General features: G+C 32.7%; 1 long non-coding RNA gene across 1 annotated transcript; it reads right to left on the bottom strand.

Annotated features, from left to right (window-relative positions):
• Window positions 1–336: 336 nt before the first annotated feature.
• LOC133192522 (uncharacterized) lies at window positions 337–1,256 on the bottom strand. Its single transcript, XR_009721822.1, has 3 exons — window positions 1,188–1,256; window positions 870–975; window positions 337–673 (listed from the first exon to the last, which is right to left on the bottom strand). It is a non-coding gene; the product is annotated as an uncharacterized LOC133192522 (long non-coding RNA).
• Between the last annotated feature and the right edge of the window lie 13,791 nt (window positions 1,257–15,047).

Genomic DNA, 15,047 nt, shown 5'->3' with positions numbered 1-15,047 from the left:
TACAAAAATTGAAATTGCATTTATTTATTTTTTTGGGGGGGGGGTTAATATATTGATCAACAACCATCGAGGGACAATATTTACTTCCTTCTTTAGGATCGGTGAATGCATACATCTAGGCAAGCCAAACCATTATAATGACCTCAAAAACAGAAATAACTGTATAATATACAACTTGACTTTTATTTTCATGATAATATGAAAATCATTTCATGTTTCCCTCTTGGTTACACCTTTCAATATACACCACAAGAATTTTGACCGAATTTTAACTGCATGCAATTGCATGTATTAATTAAATGAATGATGTTTTTTACACACCATTACCAAGTCATCTGCTTGTTTTCCATTCAATTTTACCAGTTTACCCCACATCAAAATTATTAATTACTGGTACATGTATCAAAATCATTAATTGATAGATGTAAACAATATTTTAATAGTTTACATCTTTGTAAGATGCAACAATGCTGAACAAAATATCACTAATCTCCGATGCTTCTCTTTTGTAGTAACTGACTGTCCTTTGTTTATTTATGAGTCTCTTCTAGTGAAATATAAAACTGTAACCTAAAGGTGCTGAAGATCCATAGGAGATGAGAGTCCATGCCTGATTATCTTTATCCAAGTACCAGCATTGAATCCATTCTTTAAACTCTAATCTTTGTTATTCCTAAAATAATAGTTACATATAATTATCATTTACCACATTAAAACTCATTGTTCTACATTGATTTACAGGTATTAAAGGGTTTTTTTTTTAAATTTATAAATTACTTTACATGGAATCTCAAGTTTACATGTATGTAATGCAGTAATTTCATGTAAAATCTCAAATGGTTGCATGTGCATGGCATGTGGTCCCCCACCTTTGGAGTCTTATTAGTTGGTGGTGTTCAATGATGTTTTTCTTGCTGTCTCAAAAATACTGTCAGCTTTTCCTTCATAACCATGATGCAAACCATCTTGCGCATTCTGTGAAAATGATATAGGGTTTCATTTCAAAAGTATATAATTCAAATTACTAACTTATGAAATATGTAAAATATCTTTACCATATTTTCTATCATTTATGTCTCAGGTTTTAACCATATTACAATTTAAACTGTAACCAGTTCTGAATTCTGTAATCTTGCTACTGATTAAATTAAAACTACAAAATCAAATACCCGGTACTCTCACAGTACCTGTTATAAAACACTTTTGGGTCTTCCCTTTTCATTCTATCTCTTCAGTCAAACAAGTTCTTGATCATTTTGAAAAACAACAAGGAATATTTTTCATCTAGATTTATATGCAATATGACATACAGAGAGAGAGAGAGAGAGAGAGAGAGAGAGAGAGAGAGAGAGTAGGTACATGTATAAAGACAACTAAATATACCTATTTAACAACCCTATTCAGATTAAAAATGTTGTTGGGCCAGTCAAATGTAAGTCAGCAATAGCTTGACAAGACTAATAGAATTTTCAGTGATATATCTTTTACAAATTATACCATCAGTAATGTTAAAAAATGTGCATAAACAGCCTTGTCTGAAAAATTATATATATTTATTAAATAAATCAAGCTTTTTGGTGGTTTTTTATATCTTGGTTGATTTTTTTTTCCTGTCCATACTTGATTTTGTTATTTAGTTATCATTTCTGACTAGTGCCATGTTGACATGGGTAGAGCAAACAAGAGGCCAATTGGCCACAATGCTCACCTGAGTCTAATATATATTCATATGTAAAACTTTGATCCCCATTGTGGTCCTACCCTATCCCAGGGGTTCATGATTTCAACAGATTTAAATCTACACTACTTGAGGATTCTTCAATATATACATGTATCTGTATGACTAATCATGGCTTTGCTGTTCTTAAAAAGAAGAATTATCACTATCTAGTGTGAAACTTTGATCCCCCATTATGGCCCTATACTACCAGTATGTCTAATTCTTGAGAAGAAGATTTCTAAAGATTGTTACCTAGTATCTACATTTTTTAAAGTAAAATTTTGACCACCCATTAAAGCCCCATGCTACCGCCACTTTTTCACAAAAGTTTCAATCCTTTTGGCCCAGTTTTTCATGAGAAAAAGACTGATAAAGTTTTTTTTTTACATATATATTTCTATATGTAAAACTTTGATTGCTTATTGCGGCCAATCCATATCCCTTGGGGTCATGATCCGAACAAACTTCCCACTACATTATGTAATAAAGCTTTCACATAAGTTTCATCTTTTCTGTTCCAGTGGTTCTTGAGAGGAAGATTTTTGAAAGATTCATTAAATTTTTACTAATCTTTAATTATCTTCCCTTGAAAGAGGGCAAGGCTCTTCATTTGAACAACATTGAATCTCCTTCATCCAAGGATGCTTTGTGGCAAATATGGTTGAAATTTGCCATGCAGTTCTGGAAGAAGATGAAAATGTGAAAAGTTTTAAACAAAGATGACAATGACACCTGGAACAACAACAGACAATTGACAAAGTGTGATCAGAAAAGCTTACTAGAGCCTTTGGCTCAGGTGAGCTAAAAAATCAAAACCTATCACATAAAGCATTTACTTCTTTTAATTAGTAAAATTTACATGTTCATTTTCAATTTGAATTACCATAAACCAGGGGCCTAAAATAAAAATTAATTTGTTTGCAGTTACCTACCCACGCACTGAAAATGCACCTGACCCAAACTTTTTTTTTTCAGCCATTTTGTATTATTATTTTTTTTAAGTTTCAGTTTTTCAGGATATTGAAAATGTTCTATTTTTTATCTTTGTTTTTATCAAGTGAAGCTTATTTATGTTAAGTAACCCTTGAAGTATGAATATCTCTATAAATTGTTATCTAATAAAAGTCTGAAAAATAACTTATTTAAAAAAAAAAAAACAACTACCTATCCACTCTAAAAATTATAGGTCGGCAACTGCAAACTAAGAATTTTTTAAGCTAATGGCCTGGGCCTTCCCACTGAATCCCTTAAATCTGGCCACGTTAAATAATGGTTGTTGTATGGGACATGTATTGATTAATGATGAGAGCACAGACAATGTTTCATACTAAGTCTTATATGATGATAAAACGTTCTATTGTTAAGATGATATTCTCCTACAGACCCGTTTTAATGAAAGAATGTGTATTAGCAAGGTTATGTAGCAAAACAAACCTGGCAATAAGTATTATTTAGAGAATGAGACGGGTTCTGTATCGTAGATACAAATTTGGGGGTGTCTCCGCCCCCAGATTTGTATCTACAATACAGAACCTGTTGAGTTCTCTAAATGATTTGTGACATGATCAATCAAGAAAAAGCACTGCCCACTTTATAGCTGTGCAGCATTCAAACTTCTGCCAGTGTTTGTTTGTTCTCTCTGTAGATGAGGCCTTGATGGGGAGTATGCCTCCGCAGTAGATATATATTTCCACGGACAACGTAAGATTTAGTCAGATTAGTTTGACAACAGGGGAGACGTTGTCTTAATTGATAAGGTGGATGATTTAACCTTGCTGTAGATGGAGACTGATCCTAATTTATTTCAGGTGTCTTAAAATCTCAGTTTAACTAGATACACATGCAGGCAATACAGACAGTTCTTCAATGAACTTTGATGTCACAAATTTTTATTTTCTTATTGAAATGCGACATTAAATTTAAAAACAAAGAGAAAGAGATGTGCGGCAGTCGTCAGCGATAAGAATTTAAGATGAAATGTTAAAAAAAAAATGCTCAAAATGGACTTGAATGAGTTTGCACGAGAAGAGTGGAAAATGGGGGGGGGGGGGGGGACTGTGCGAAGTTCACATAATGTATGCTGCACCCGTGAATCCATTGGCTTAACTATTTTGAAGGGGACCCCAAAAAAGCAGGGAAAGCAAACAGGTTTTCAGAAATTTATTAAACATAGGATGCTTTCCATAACTGCGAATTTTCCTTTTTGTTTGGATCGAAATAACGTGTAGATTCTGTGTGGAATAATTTTTTAAAAATTGAGAAATTTTGATATTTTACATTGCTAGGGATATATTTCTCCAAATTTTATAATAAGAAAAAACTCAGCATTTACTATTTGTACTTGCTTTTGATAAATTGAATCAGATTTATTTTTAGACTGTGCTGTATTTTAGATACAGAATAGTTGGCTAATACAAGACAGTATATAGGGTTAATACAGAATGGAAATCAGCTCTGCCCTCTGTAGTCCTGTTCTGTATTGCTAATTAATACAGAACGGCAAACTTCAAAGAAAAACACTGAGCTATCGTGTCATAACTAACTCTGGTCAATGCATTTACTCTGAACAATTTGGAGATTTCTGACTGTCAACATGGCATGTAAATTTGAATCGTGTAAAAAAAAATGTTGACAAAAAGTGTTGAACTCTTACATTATATGGATTAATTTTTGGGGGTGAAAGGTATCCTTGTGACAAAAAAGGTTAACTTTGTTATTATTAACTTGACGGTTATTTTTCAATGCAATTTCATTTATTTTCTCCAAAATCATTTCAGAGTGTTTCCACCATTTTCTGCTACATTGCGGGAATATGGAAGGCATTCTAACTGTGGTCAGGGCCTGTCCCAAGACACAGTAACATTATTCTAACATATATATGTGTAAGATGTCATTTTTTTCAAAATGGACATGATATTGATATATGTAGGAACTGGCCATCCCCAACAATTTTCCCAATACATACTTTACTGTATAAAATATCAATAACCATATATAAGAAGTGAATTTAAACTAAATCCTACCTATCAAGCTGTTCAAACAGCTGTCCAAATGTACCGGTGGCGCCGGTACATTATCTTCCCTCTCCAAGTTGAGTAAGCTGACACAATCGGACTGCAACTCCTCTCTGAGGGCTTACTCTTGGCTTCTGGTGGATTAACTTAGAAGCTAAACTTCCGACATAGACCATACTGATGTCAGTAATAAGGAAAATTGCTGATACCCTTATCAACACGATCACAGTAATATTCCCAAGCTACACTTTCTCGTTTCACGGATTTTTTTCCTCTTAATTTACACGAGCTCTATGTCCAATCTGTTCTTGTAAATTCCTTTCAATCATTTTTACTCAATTCACACGGATATTTGCAATGAACATCACATGATGCATCAAAATAACTTTGCAGAGTACAGCTTTTCATGGAGGCCGCCATTTTTTTTAACTACCGCCACCTATATAAATTTCCTAAGGGAGATCACTCATACGAAGCATCTTCACAAATTCCAGATTTTTAACACCCTGTATCTTTTCAATCCTTCATTTGCACAAAAATATTAGAGTAAATTTAATTTACACTTTCCATTTTCACTGTAATTATGTGTTTAGATTTTATACATCTTCTTGGGTTTAGAAGAAATTATTTTCTGAAATATGCACTATTTACACACTATCCATACAAAATTACCCTTGGAGTACCCTATCCCTAGCTATATGAAAAAAGAAGAATTATAACAAATCCATTCGTTATCATTCATTTTAGACCCAAATGAATATATTCAACTCAGTTTTAATGAATTTGCAGATTATCGATGTAGCGCCTTTTCTGTGCTACCTGCATGATTTTTACGCGGAGCCCTACTTAAGAAAAGTAGAAATTTTGTTGTGTATTAATGAAAAATATTAAAGATATAATCCAGAAAATTCAGAGTAGAAATGTGAGAAAGCAAAACCAACTCACCAGTATTGTCAATCCGTGCTCAGTAATGTGTGCAGAGTTTAACAAATTGAACACACCCGGTGACACGTAAACGTTAACAAAAACAGTCTGAGAGCTCGTGCCCTGTTTACCAAACAATTTACGTTCCACCGGGTGTGTTCAATTTGTTAAAAACCATGCACGTAGTTCAAGGTCACTTCCAGAAAAAATACAATTTTTGTTTTGGAAAGTTCTTTTAATGTAGAATCATTGTGAGCTAATTCTTATTGTAAAGGTTGCTTATGTCCTGTGGATGTTCAATGACCTAAACATTTGGCATGTTCAAGGTCCAAATGTGTGAAAACTGAGTCCAATCCATAATTCTCTTACCATTTACCCAAGAACATTTGGCATGTTCAAGGTCCAAATGTGTGAAAGTTGTGTCCAATCCAAAAGTCTCTTACTGAGATATCATAAGAGTTTGCACTTTACACAAATATTTCTCATGAGATGAGAATGTGTTATTACCTTACCCAAGGGTCATTTGGATAAGGTCAAGGTCTCTGACAAAAAATGTGTATATTCCATGTCGATCCATAGTTTCTAATGGAGAGAATTAGTTCACATTTCACAGAAAGATAACTTATAACCAGAGGGTGTACATTGTATTATGACTTTGCACGTGCACCAGGGTTAATGGTCACTTTTACAAAATATATAATTCCTCTTTTAACCATGATTTTATTGCAAGAAGATGTTTTGTGAGCTGAGGTTGTGTTTGAGGACCTTAACCCAAGGTCATTTGTGCGAAAAAAATGTTTGTTTAAATCTGATGCATAACTAATAGGAGAAAACTTTAGTCTGTAGTGCCTATGTACTTTATTGTGCACCACTTGTGCTAAAAGTGGGGAATAATGATCTGGCTTCGGGGTCACCAACATATAAAAATATCAGCTCAAATCTCAGCCTCAAATCTTAGATTTCTCCTCAGCTGAGATTTTCCTAAAACACCGTGCCACCAACATTTCCGAGATTCGTCTCACGTTAGCTGAGATTTGAGAAAAATCTTAGACTTATTCTCGTTGTTATATAGGACCTTTTTTCTGATGATGCACGAATTTGTTGAATCAATGATTGAATTTACTTTTTAGTCACTTGTTTATGCAATATTTTGGTGAAGATCACCAAAAAAACACATCCCACACTTCCTTCGTCTTTTATTTGTTGTTTCGAGTCATTCAACAGAAAGGATTCCAATTCGACATACGCGACAATAAATTTTCATCGAACCCCCGTAAAAGATCCCTACAGAAGAATAACACAAAAACATATCTAAACTTTGTAGTCTCGGCTCGTCTGTCGACATAAACACACAAACACATACACCGAGCCGTCACTTCCACGATTGTGACGAAACGTGTAGCAGGTAGGCGGATCAAGACTATATTTCCCAGACCGATGAAAAGAAATCATTTTTCTTTGTTTTGTTATATGTTAGATATATCTGTATTATTTTAAATTCTCCATAGCAAAAAAAAAAAAAAAGAAAGAAAAATTGAGCAATAGGGACCATTTAAATTTAGAATAAACCTGAGTGATTTTTTTCTTGCAGATCAAAAAAAAAACCTCCATATATAGCTAAATTTCTCACATGCTGTAATAAATATCGCGAGTATACCATAATTGTGGATAAGGGTGATAAGATGAACAGCGAACATATCCAGGAGCGGGTAACATGCGCATGCTTAGTTTTACGGGATTATTTATCAAGGAAATTTCTCGAGGCACTGTTTATCAGTTCATACCCCCCCCCCCCTCCAGAAGGAAGAAAAACCGGCTGAAATTTGAACTAAGGGCATGTATAGGGAAGCGGCAAACTAACACATCGCATTTTTCTATTATCCCCTGTGACAAATGTCTCGGAAAGTCTTTTTTTTAGATAAATAATAAACAACGAATATAGCACCACTTGACAAATAATCATCGTTACATTGGAAACCCAAATCAATCTCGCATACGCTTGAGTTATGAGAAACTGATTCATTTCTACTATCATATCGTAATTAAAAGTTTCACTGCCTAATGATGTAAATTTTTTAAAAACCATAATATGGATCATACTTTTTTTGCTTCAAAATGTAAGTTGTCGTGTTAAAAAAAATACTTTTTGTTAAAAAAAAATCCATTCGTGCAAGTACTAGCTAACAAGTACATTTCAATAGATGCAGTACTTGTTGTGATTTAAACATGTATCTTAGAATGGTCATGAGTCAAGTTTATTCTATAAATAATTACATAAACGGTCAGGGATTTAAGTTTACGCACAATGCATTGTGAGTACATGTATATATATAAAGTCGATCCAAATTCTCAATTGAAAATTTTATAGATTTAATTAAGAACCAAATTAGACAGACTGCTATCATTAGTAATTAATAACTGGTAATTTACGTATTATTTCGAAAGAACAGAAATATTTGTACATGGAATTTTAGACAGATTTCATTTAATATTTGACAATGTATATAATTTACACTAATAAATAGTAAAATATAACTACCGGAAAAAAACAAAACAAACAAAGACGGGGTCGAGGAGGTTTGATATTTTACCTAGTCATATTTCCTTTTCTGAAATACATGAACATTGTGAATTACATGTAATAAAAATGCCATTCCACAAATAGCACATTAAAATATGAATTTAATTAATCCCTGTATGAATGAAGAAATAAATGTTATGCATTTATGTATCACTAGAATATTCCTTTTATTCTTTATTCTTTCTCTCTCTCTATTTTTTTCTTTTACATGTAGTAAAGTTTAAAGTGCTCGATTCCATGCGTGGACAATATTGTAATAAGAATATTTACATCTGCGTAATTAACCCCCCCCCCCCCCTCCTCACAGGATGATCAAGTTTTGGGAGAAAATGACATTCTTTCTCTGCTTGTATGTTAATTTTGTGTATTCATGGATTAAAATCTGCACTGTCATAACATTTGCTATCATTTTACCACAAAATAATTCTGTGAGATTTTGTTTGAGACTGGTATACATCAATCTCAAGTTTTTCTGAGAAATCTCAGAATTTTTTTTCAGCTGAGTCGGAAAAAACATTAGTGGCACGCATGTTTGAGAAAAATCTCAGACTTGAGAAAAAATCTCAGACTTGAGAAAATCTCAGCGTTGGTGGCCCCGAAGCCTGGGTTAGCCCATCCATCTGTCTGTCAGTCCATCTGTTTGTCATTCTGTGTAACATATAAATTATAAAATATCTAATTTTATTGAATTTAATGATACTGATATGATTGTAAATGCCCCGTGAGGGCGCTTGATTGTTGAATAAACATAAACATTAAAAAATGAACTGTTTTAACCAGGTTTTTTTCACCAGTAAAAAGAAATATATATCGAATTAATCGCCAATTGATTTTGTACTGTAGGTATGACATTTTCAAAATTCACTATTTATCATTTGTATCTCGGAATATTCTCGTTAACTGCGCGTACATTGCCCTTGTTTTTCAACTGAATGAGTATAATCGCTAGATAAAATTAAAACGCAAAAATTATTTTCTGAAAGTAAGTTATGTATGTTCCTATTTCATCTGATAACTTTTATTTCTATATCTATATCTGTTTACCCTATGTACATACACATTTCAATTATCGCTGATAATTTAATCTCGTGGCCATGAATAGTCCTGTACTTACGAACGAGAGAGAGAGAGAGATGTCTTTTCCACCCGATCCTCAACGTGCATATCCATTCGAGTATATTCGTTAAATACGTAATATCAAACACAAATGTCCAGCATAGCAATCAACACTTCAGTTGCATTTTTTTAATCTCTGGTGTTACATTCCAATGTAAACGTTTAGTCTTCTTTACTTTTATGTGATATTGTAACAATTATTATAATACCTTCAATTTACATTTCTTTTAAATTCACTTTGACAAAGTAAAATTTCAAACGGAAGAGGGTAATCAGATATCTCTCTTTAAAAATGTTGAATAATTCAGCTTTGAACATTCATGAATATTATTGCTTTCTGTTTTAGCATTAATGAACAAAATATACATTTTAGAGGGCACTTACAATACTTTATATACATGCATAGCCACGTTTGCTTTCAGCTAAACTATACGATTCTTTATGTGTAACACACATTTAGATCTATACTCTTAAAATTGGTACAACGGGCTTAATTATACGAGGGGTGGTCAAAATGTTCGTGCAAACGCAATACAAATGATATTTTGTGAGATATGAATATCAAATTTTGCACACTTTCTGATAGTGCCATAATGCACATACTTGTCAAATATTGACTCAGTTTGATTATATTAAAAAGTACTGACTAATATTCAAATAGTGTTTTGCAAACGCGGCACAACCTCAAATTACGTTAGGTAAATTAAGTAAACAAAGCACAAATAAATCTCATTTTTACCTTTTCAACAAAATAAGTACATGACCAGTACATGTACATGTATGACCGCACAGAGCTTTTATATAATGTTTTAAAATTGTTTTTAAAAAATATAAACACCCCCCCCCCGGTCGAATTTGCGGAGTTATTAAATGTACATAGTAAAGTAACTAAAAATGACCCCCTCCCCCTCCCCAAAACGCAAACCCCTGTTAAGTTTGATGAAAAGTCATGCACATGAAGTTGAAGAAGGAAGAAGCTTATAATAAGAAAATGCCCCCCCCCCCGGGTTTCACACGCTTGGAAAAGGAGTTAACGTTAACGATCTCCCTGGGTTTGGATTTTTTGAGGAGATTGAAGTGCCCCCCCCCCCCCCCGGGAAAAAAATCCTGGATCAGTGCCTAGCTGTACAGTTTCGTTTAAAACTCGGGATATGGCCAATGGAAACATTTAAAATATATTCATTTGATTCTATCAGAGGAAGAAAAAATGGACTCAAAAATTGAAGTTTTTAGTTTTTAAGAAGCATATCAGATTCAGGGACGGACGGGAAACAGTTAAGTCAATCTATGCTCGGGGTGCCTGAAATCTGTGATGCTTAAAGTTTACATCTGTCTCGTGAAGGGGAGAATTTTCCACACATTGCGAGTTTTTGCCAATTTCTGCAGATTGAAAAGAAATCTCAACATGATGTTAAGCGATCTTTGTGAATCTAGGAAAGCAATAGAAATATCAATTTTAGGATCCGGAATGGTTTAAATCTTTTTCAGTATATGGGTGAATCGGCACCAGTAATGATGTAGCCAAATGATCGGAGAATAGGAATTTGGGAGGAGGAGGGTGTAAAAACAAACAAATAAACAATAAACGTTTGTTACGTTACTGACGTTGAGAATTGAATAGCGGGCTGCGCCGGATTGCGATCATTTTATTTTTTACAAGGTCATTTTTGTTTTACTTTCTTGGTGTAGGCCCTACGACGATTAAATTTTGTATCCATATCAAACTTATGTGTAAATATTTTTGAAATAAAAATGAGTAAAAATGTTAACATAAAATAACATACATATGTAAAATTGTTAGACAAGTGTAAAAAAAAAAAAAAAGAGGAAAGAAAGAAAGAAAAAGTAAGATAACGGGGAAAATTTTAGGAAGAAGTTTACTACATCTAAATCTAATTATGCAAAGGTGTTAGGTCAACCCAGTACAGATTCATGCAATGCTGGATACAATACTTACATCTTTTAGGATCACATTTAGTAATACAAAGTCAATAATATATCCGATAAAATTCCATCTTTCACCTTTATATCTTTGATTAGATATCGTGAGTGTAATTTATCTAGAATGAATTCATGTCAAACATGTGGTAACTTTAAAAATGTACATATTGATAAAATTCAAAACTTCAGGGGGACTTCAGATAGAGGAAAGAAAGATAACTCCTTTACTTGTATGTCACAAATCTTTTAAAATCTGACTAGAGTTGTTGTTCTTAGGTTACATTCGAGCTCTTGAGCTGTCATAATATATACAGGTCTTCCAATATGCATGTACGTATTTTTTCGTTCTAACAGTACTAGTTATTTTGCTAAGTAAAAGAACATCAAGACAATGCTTTAAATATTTTTCTGTGACCACTTTTATTACTAACTTTCAGTGACATTATGCTTTTTACCGCGGGGTTTCTTGAGCTTCAACAGAAAGTAAAAATGGGTTAAATATCTACATGTGAAAGGAAAACAAAGTGTAAAAATATACATGTATCTCAGGTCAGTAATTCTAGCAATTCCAGCAACAGTAAAAATAAATGCCCATGATATAACATGGTCATTTAGTTACTTCAGGAGTTTAGCGATCTTTATAGTTTTTTATCTACATGTATATTGTCTAAATATTGGACCAGTCTTATTATTTAATCTATTCTTTAACCCATCTTGAGAATGTTCGCAGATATTTGAATACAAGTAGATGTAGATGCAAAACTGTAGCGTTATAGTTTTGCATTATGGTGAAAGACTTAAATATAAAACACTACAGTTCTGCAGCTAATATTCGAAACGTTCTGAACTTAATTCGTTACCGAGCTTTGTGATTCTAAGTACAATGTATATCCTTTACATATAATTAATGGATTCATAATAATGCTAACACAGTTTTATTCGAAAAATCTTTAGACTGCTAGACACCCGCCATGGTCGACAGGTATAGTTTACATGATAGCTTACTTAAATATACGACGGTATCGTCCTTGGGTGTGTCTTTTCTGTCACGGGGAGTGGAAATTTTAAGCAACTAGTCTGCATCGTATGTCGAGGTTAATTTTAATTTTCGTAACTTTTTTAATCATTAACATTTTTGATAGACGTTTACAATGACAATATGTATTTTTTTAAAGCAATTTTCTCATAAGTACATGTAGATAAAGGTAGTCCGATCCTCAGATTCTGAAAATCAGCTTTTAAGTAATTGAAAAGGTTCACAAAAATGTCTCTGATTTCACATAGTAACGTAAATTTACCCATGGAATTTCTTCAAAGTTCTTCATTATAGTTAATCATATTATATAGGGAAAATTATCAAATCTCAAATATATTTTCCAGAAATGCGAATAAAAACACCAGCTATGCATTTTCTAATGAAAATTGATCAAGAAATATAAAGGATAGAAAAATATAGGTATCCAGGCAAAAAGCGAGGAGAAAAATGTATCTTTTTTATGCTTATGCAGTATTTTAGTTCCTCTTTTTACTTCAGTTGTCATATAAAACATAGTATAAAAATCTTGCGCTATCATTGCTAGACATCACATATCACATCTGATTTCATATCATGCTAATAAGCAGTGGTATCTAATGCTAGACTAAAGGAAATTCAATTTATCTAAAAATGAATTCATTTTTGGGGTACAAATGTTAACTTTTTACAAGACCGTTTCTAAGACTTCAAAGAACCTTAAATCATATTAAGATGCATAAAATGAAAATTGTTGCACGAAAAGATCTCAATTTCGAGCTTCGTTTTGAAACTTTTCAAATAAAATAATAAATTTAACAGTTATCCTTCCTGGCTGAGGATCGGATATCCTTAATAAATTTATTTGCATAACACGAGGAACAAAGTCATGTTTGAATCTCAAATGAACGTTAAGAGTTGTTTTTCTTGGCTTGTCTTTCTCTTGAGTTGATCATGTTAAGACTCCTGCCTTGGAAAATGGAAGAACGTTTCCTTTAAGTGATCACTGGCATAAATGACAAGAAATTGTTAAATCAAAAAGCCACTTCTGTCGAATTTGAAACCGCAAGATATACTGAAATTGTACGCATTTTAATTATAAATAAAATTTATTTTGAAAAAAAAAATCATTAGTGTTAAGGAGGAAAAAATTATATGGAGTGATCAGGGGGTCAAGAAACCTTAATTTGCGAATATAAACGTTGCTCAATTCATGGAAATTAAATGCATTATCGTAAACTACAGAGTAAGATACACATTCAAAAGAGCAAACGCCGATATAATTCTCAGATTTGAGCTATTTTCCCTCCAAATACAATGTTTCAAGTTGTACCCAGCCAGCATGACTCTCAAGAGGTGCACAGAACTTGATACAAATTTACACGGTTACAATTGATATATTAAAAACTTGGTCTATATTTGGGCTCATCACTATTATTTTTGTGACGATTTTCACGTTTAAATATTTAAGTTTCTTTCAATTTGAAGTATACTCATGTTCAAGTGGATATTATCAACAATAATAAATTATTTGATATCTAGTGTAAAATTACAATTAAAAGGCATAACAATGAAAAGATGGGATCTATAATTCGGTCTGAGTTTATATATTTTAAAATCTTTCCGTCTCATGAATCTTAAGTTACATACAGCCAAAGAAAACAGACCAAGAAACGGCCGACGAGCATGCCTAGGTATTTATTTAGGAAGTAAGGAGGTTATTTGTTAAAATACATATATCACTGTGTCATCTCAAAGTATAACTACTCTCTCTCTCTCTCTCTCTCTCTCTATGAATTACATTGTAAATACATGTACATTTTTACAGTCTATTATGAGCAGATCAAGGTAAAAAGAAAGTAAGAGATTGTCCATCGGTGACGACCCACTCCTCTTCTCTTTTCATATCGGCTTGATTCACAAGCCTTAAATTGCTTAATATAATCCGACTGACATACAGCTTGATTATAATTTTAAAAAGTTTATACCCCAAGTTTGTCAGTTGAATTAAATCGATCTGAAGGCCCGCGGCTGGATCTGCCAAAGGAGGAGAGGGGCGGATCCCCCCCCCCCCACCACAACAGCCAGCGAAGGTGGAGGATAACAAAGAGTACAAATTTCTATGTTATTTGACGAAGATTACGATGACAAACTCATCAATAGATGTCCATATATCTACTTTCATACGGATCTCTCTATGCGCATAACCAACTGGAATATACATAAGTTTCATATTAGAATATCAATAAATTATAAATGTAAATGATTTTAAATAGATTTTCAATTTTAAGAGAAAACATCTCAAGTGGCAGTCTTCTCTTAAAATCCCCTTGAACATTTTTTTCAAATAAAACTGTTTTTTCCCCCTATTTTAAAAGTACACTAAATCTGATGTATCATACATGAATAAATATAGCAAAACTTTTAAGAACGATTTTTTTTTGTTTACGATAATGTAGGGTTGCAACAATGGAGATTTCAAAGTCAAGTTCCTTGTATAGTAACAGGAAACAAATGAACACCTTCAAATTTAAAATGCAGTATCTATAAAAAGTCAACTCTCATATTAACATGTAATTGGACTTCAATTTGATGGGAGTTTATTTGATAAATGTTTGATGTTTAATTTATTTTTATGTGTTATATATCAATCGCATATCAAGAAAATTTCCCAAATTTTTTTCCTACAAATAAAAAAAAATCTAACTCTGAGTTTGATAAAGAAATTAACTTCTTTTC

The sequence above is a fragment of the Saccostrea echinata genome, unplaced genomic scaffold (assembly GCF_033153115.1).
Source record: "Saccostrea echinata isolate AGI-Se365-2 ecotype Australia unplaced genomic scaffold, CSIRO_AGI_Sech_v1 ptg000025l, whole genome shotgun sequence".
NCBI classification, from domain to species: domain Eukaryota; kingdom Metazoa; phylum Mollusca; class Bivalvia; order Ostreida; family Ostreidae; genus Saccostrea; species Saccostrea echinata.
Note: the sequence above shows the minus strand (reverse complement) of the source record. Positions and strands in the feature narration are given on the sequence as shown.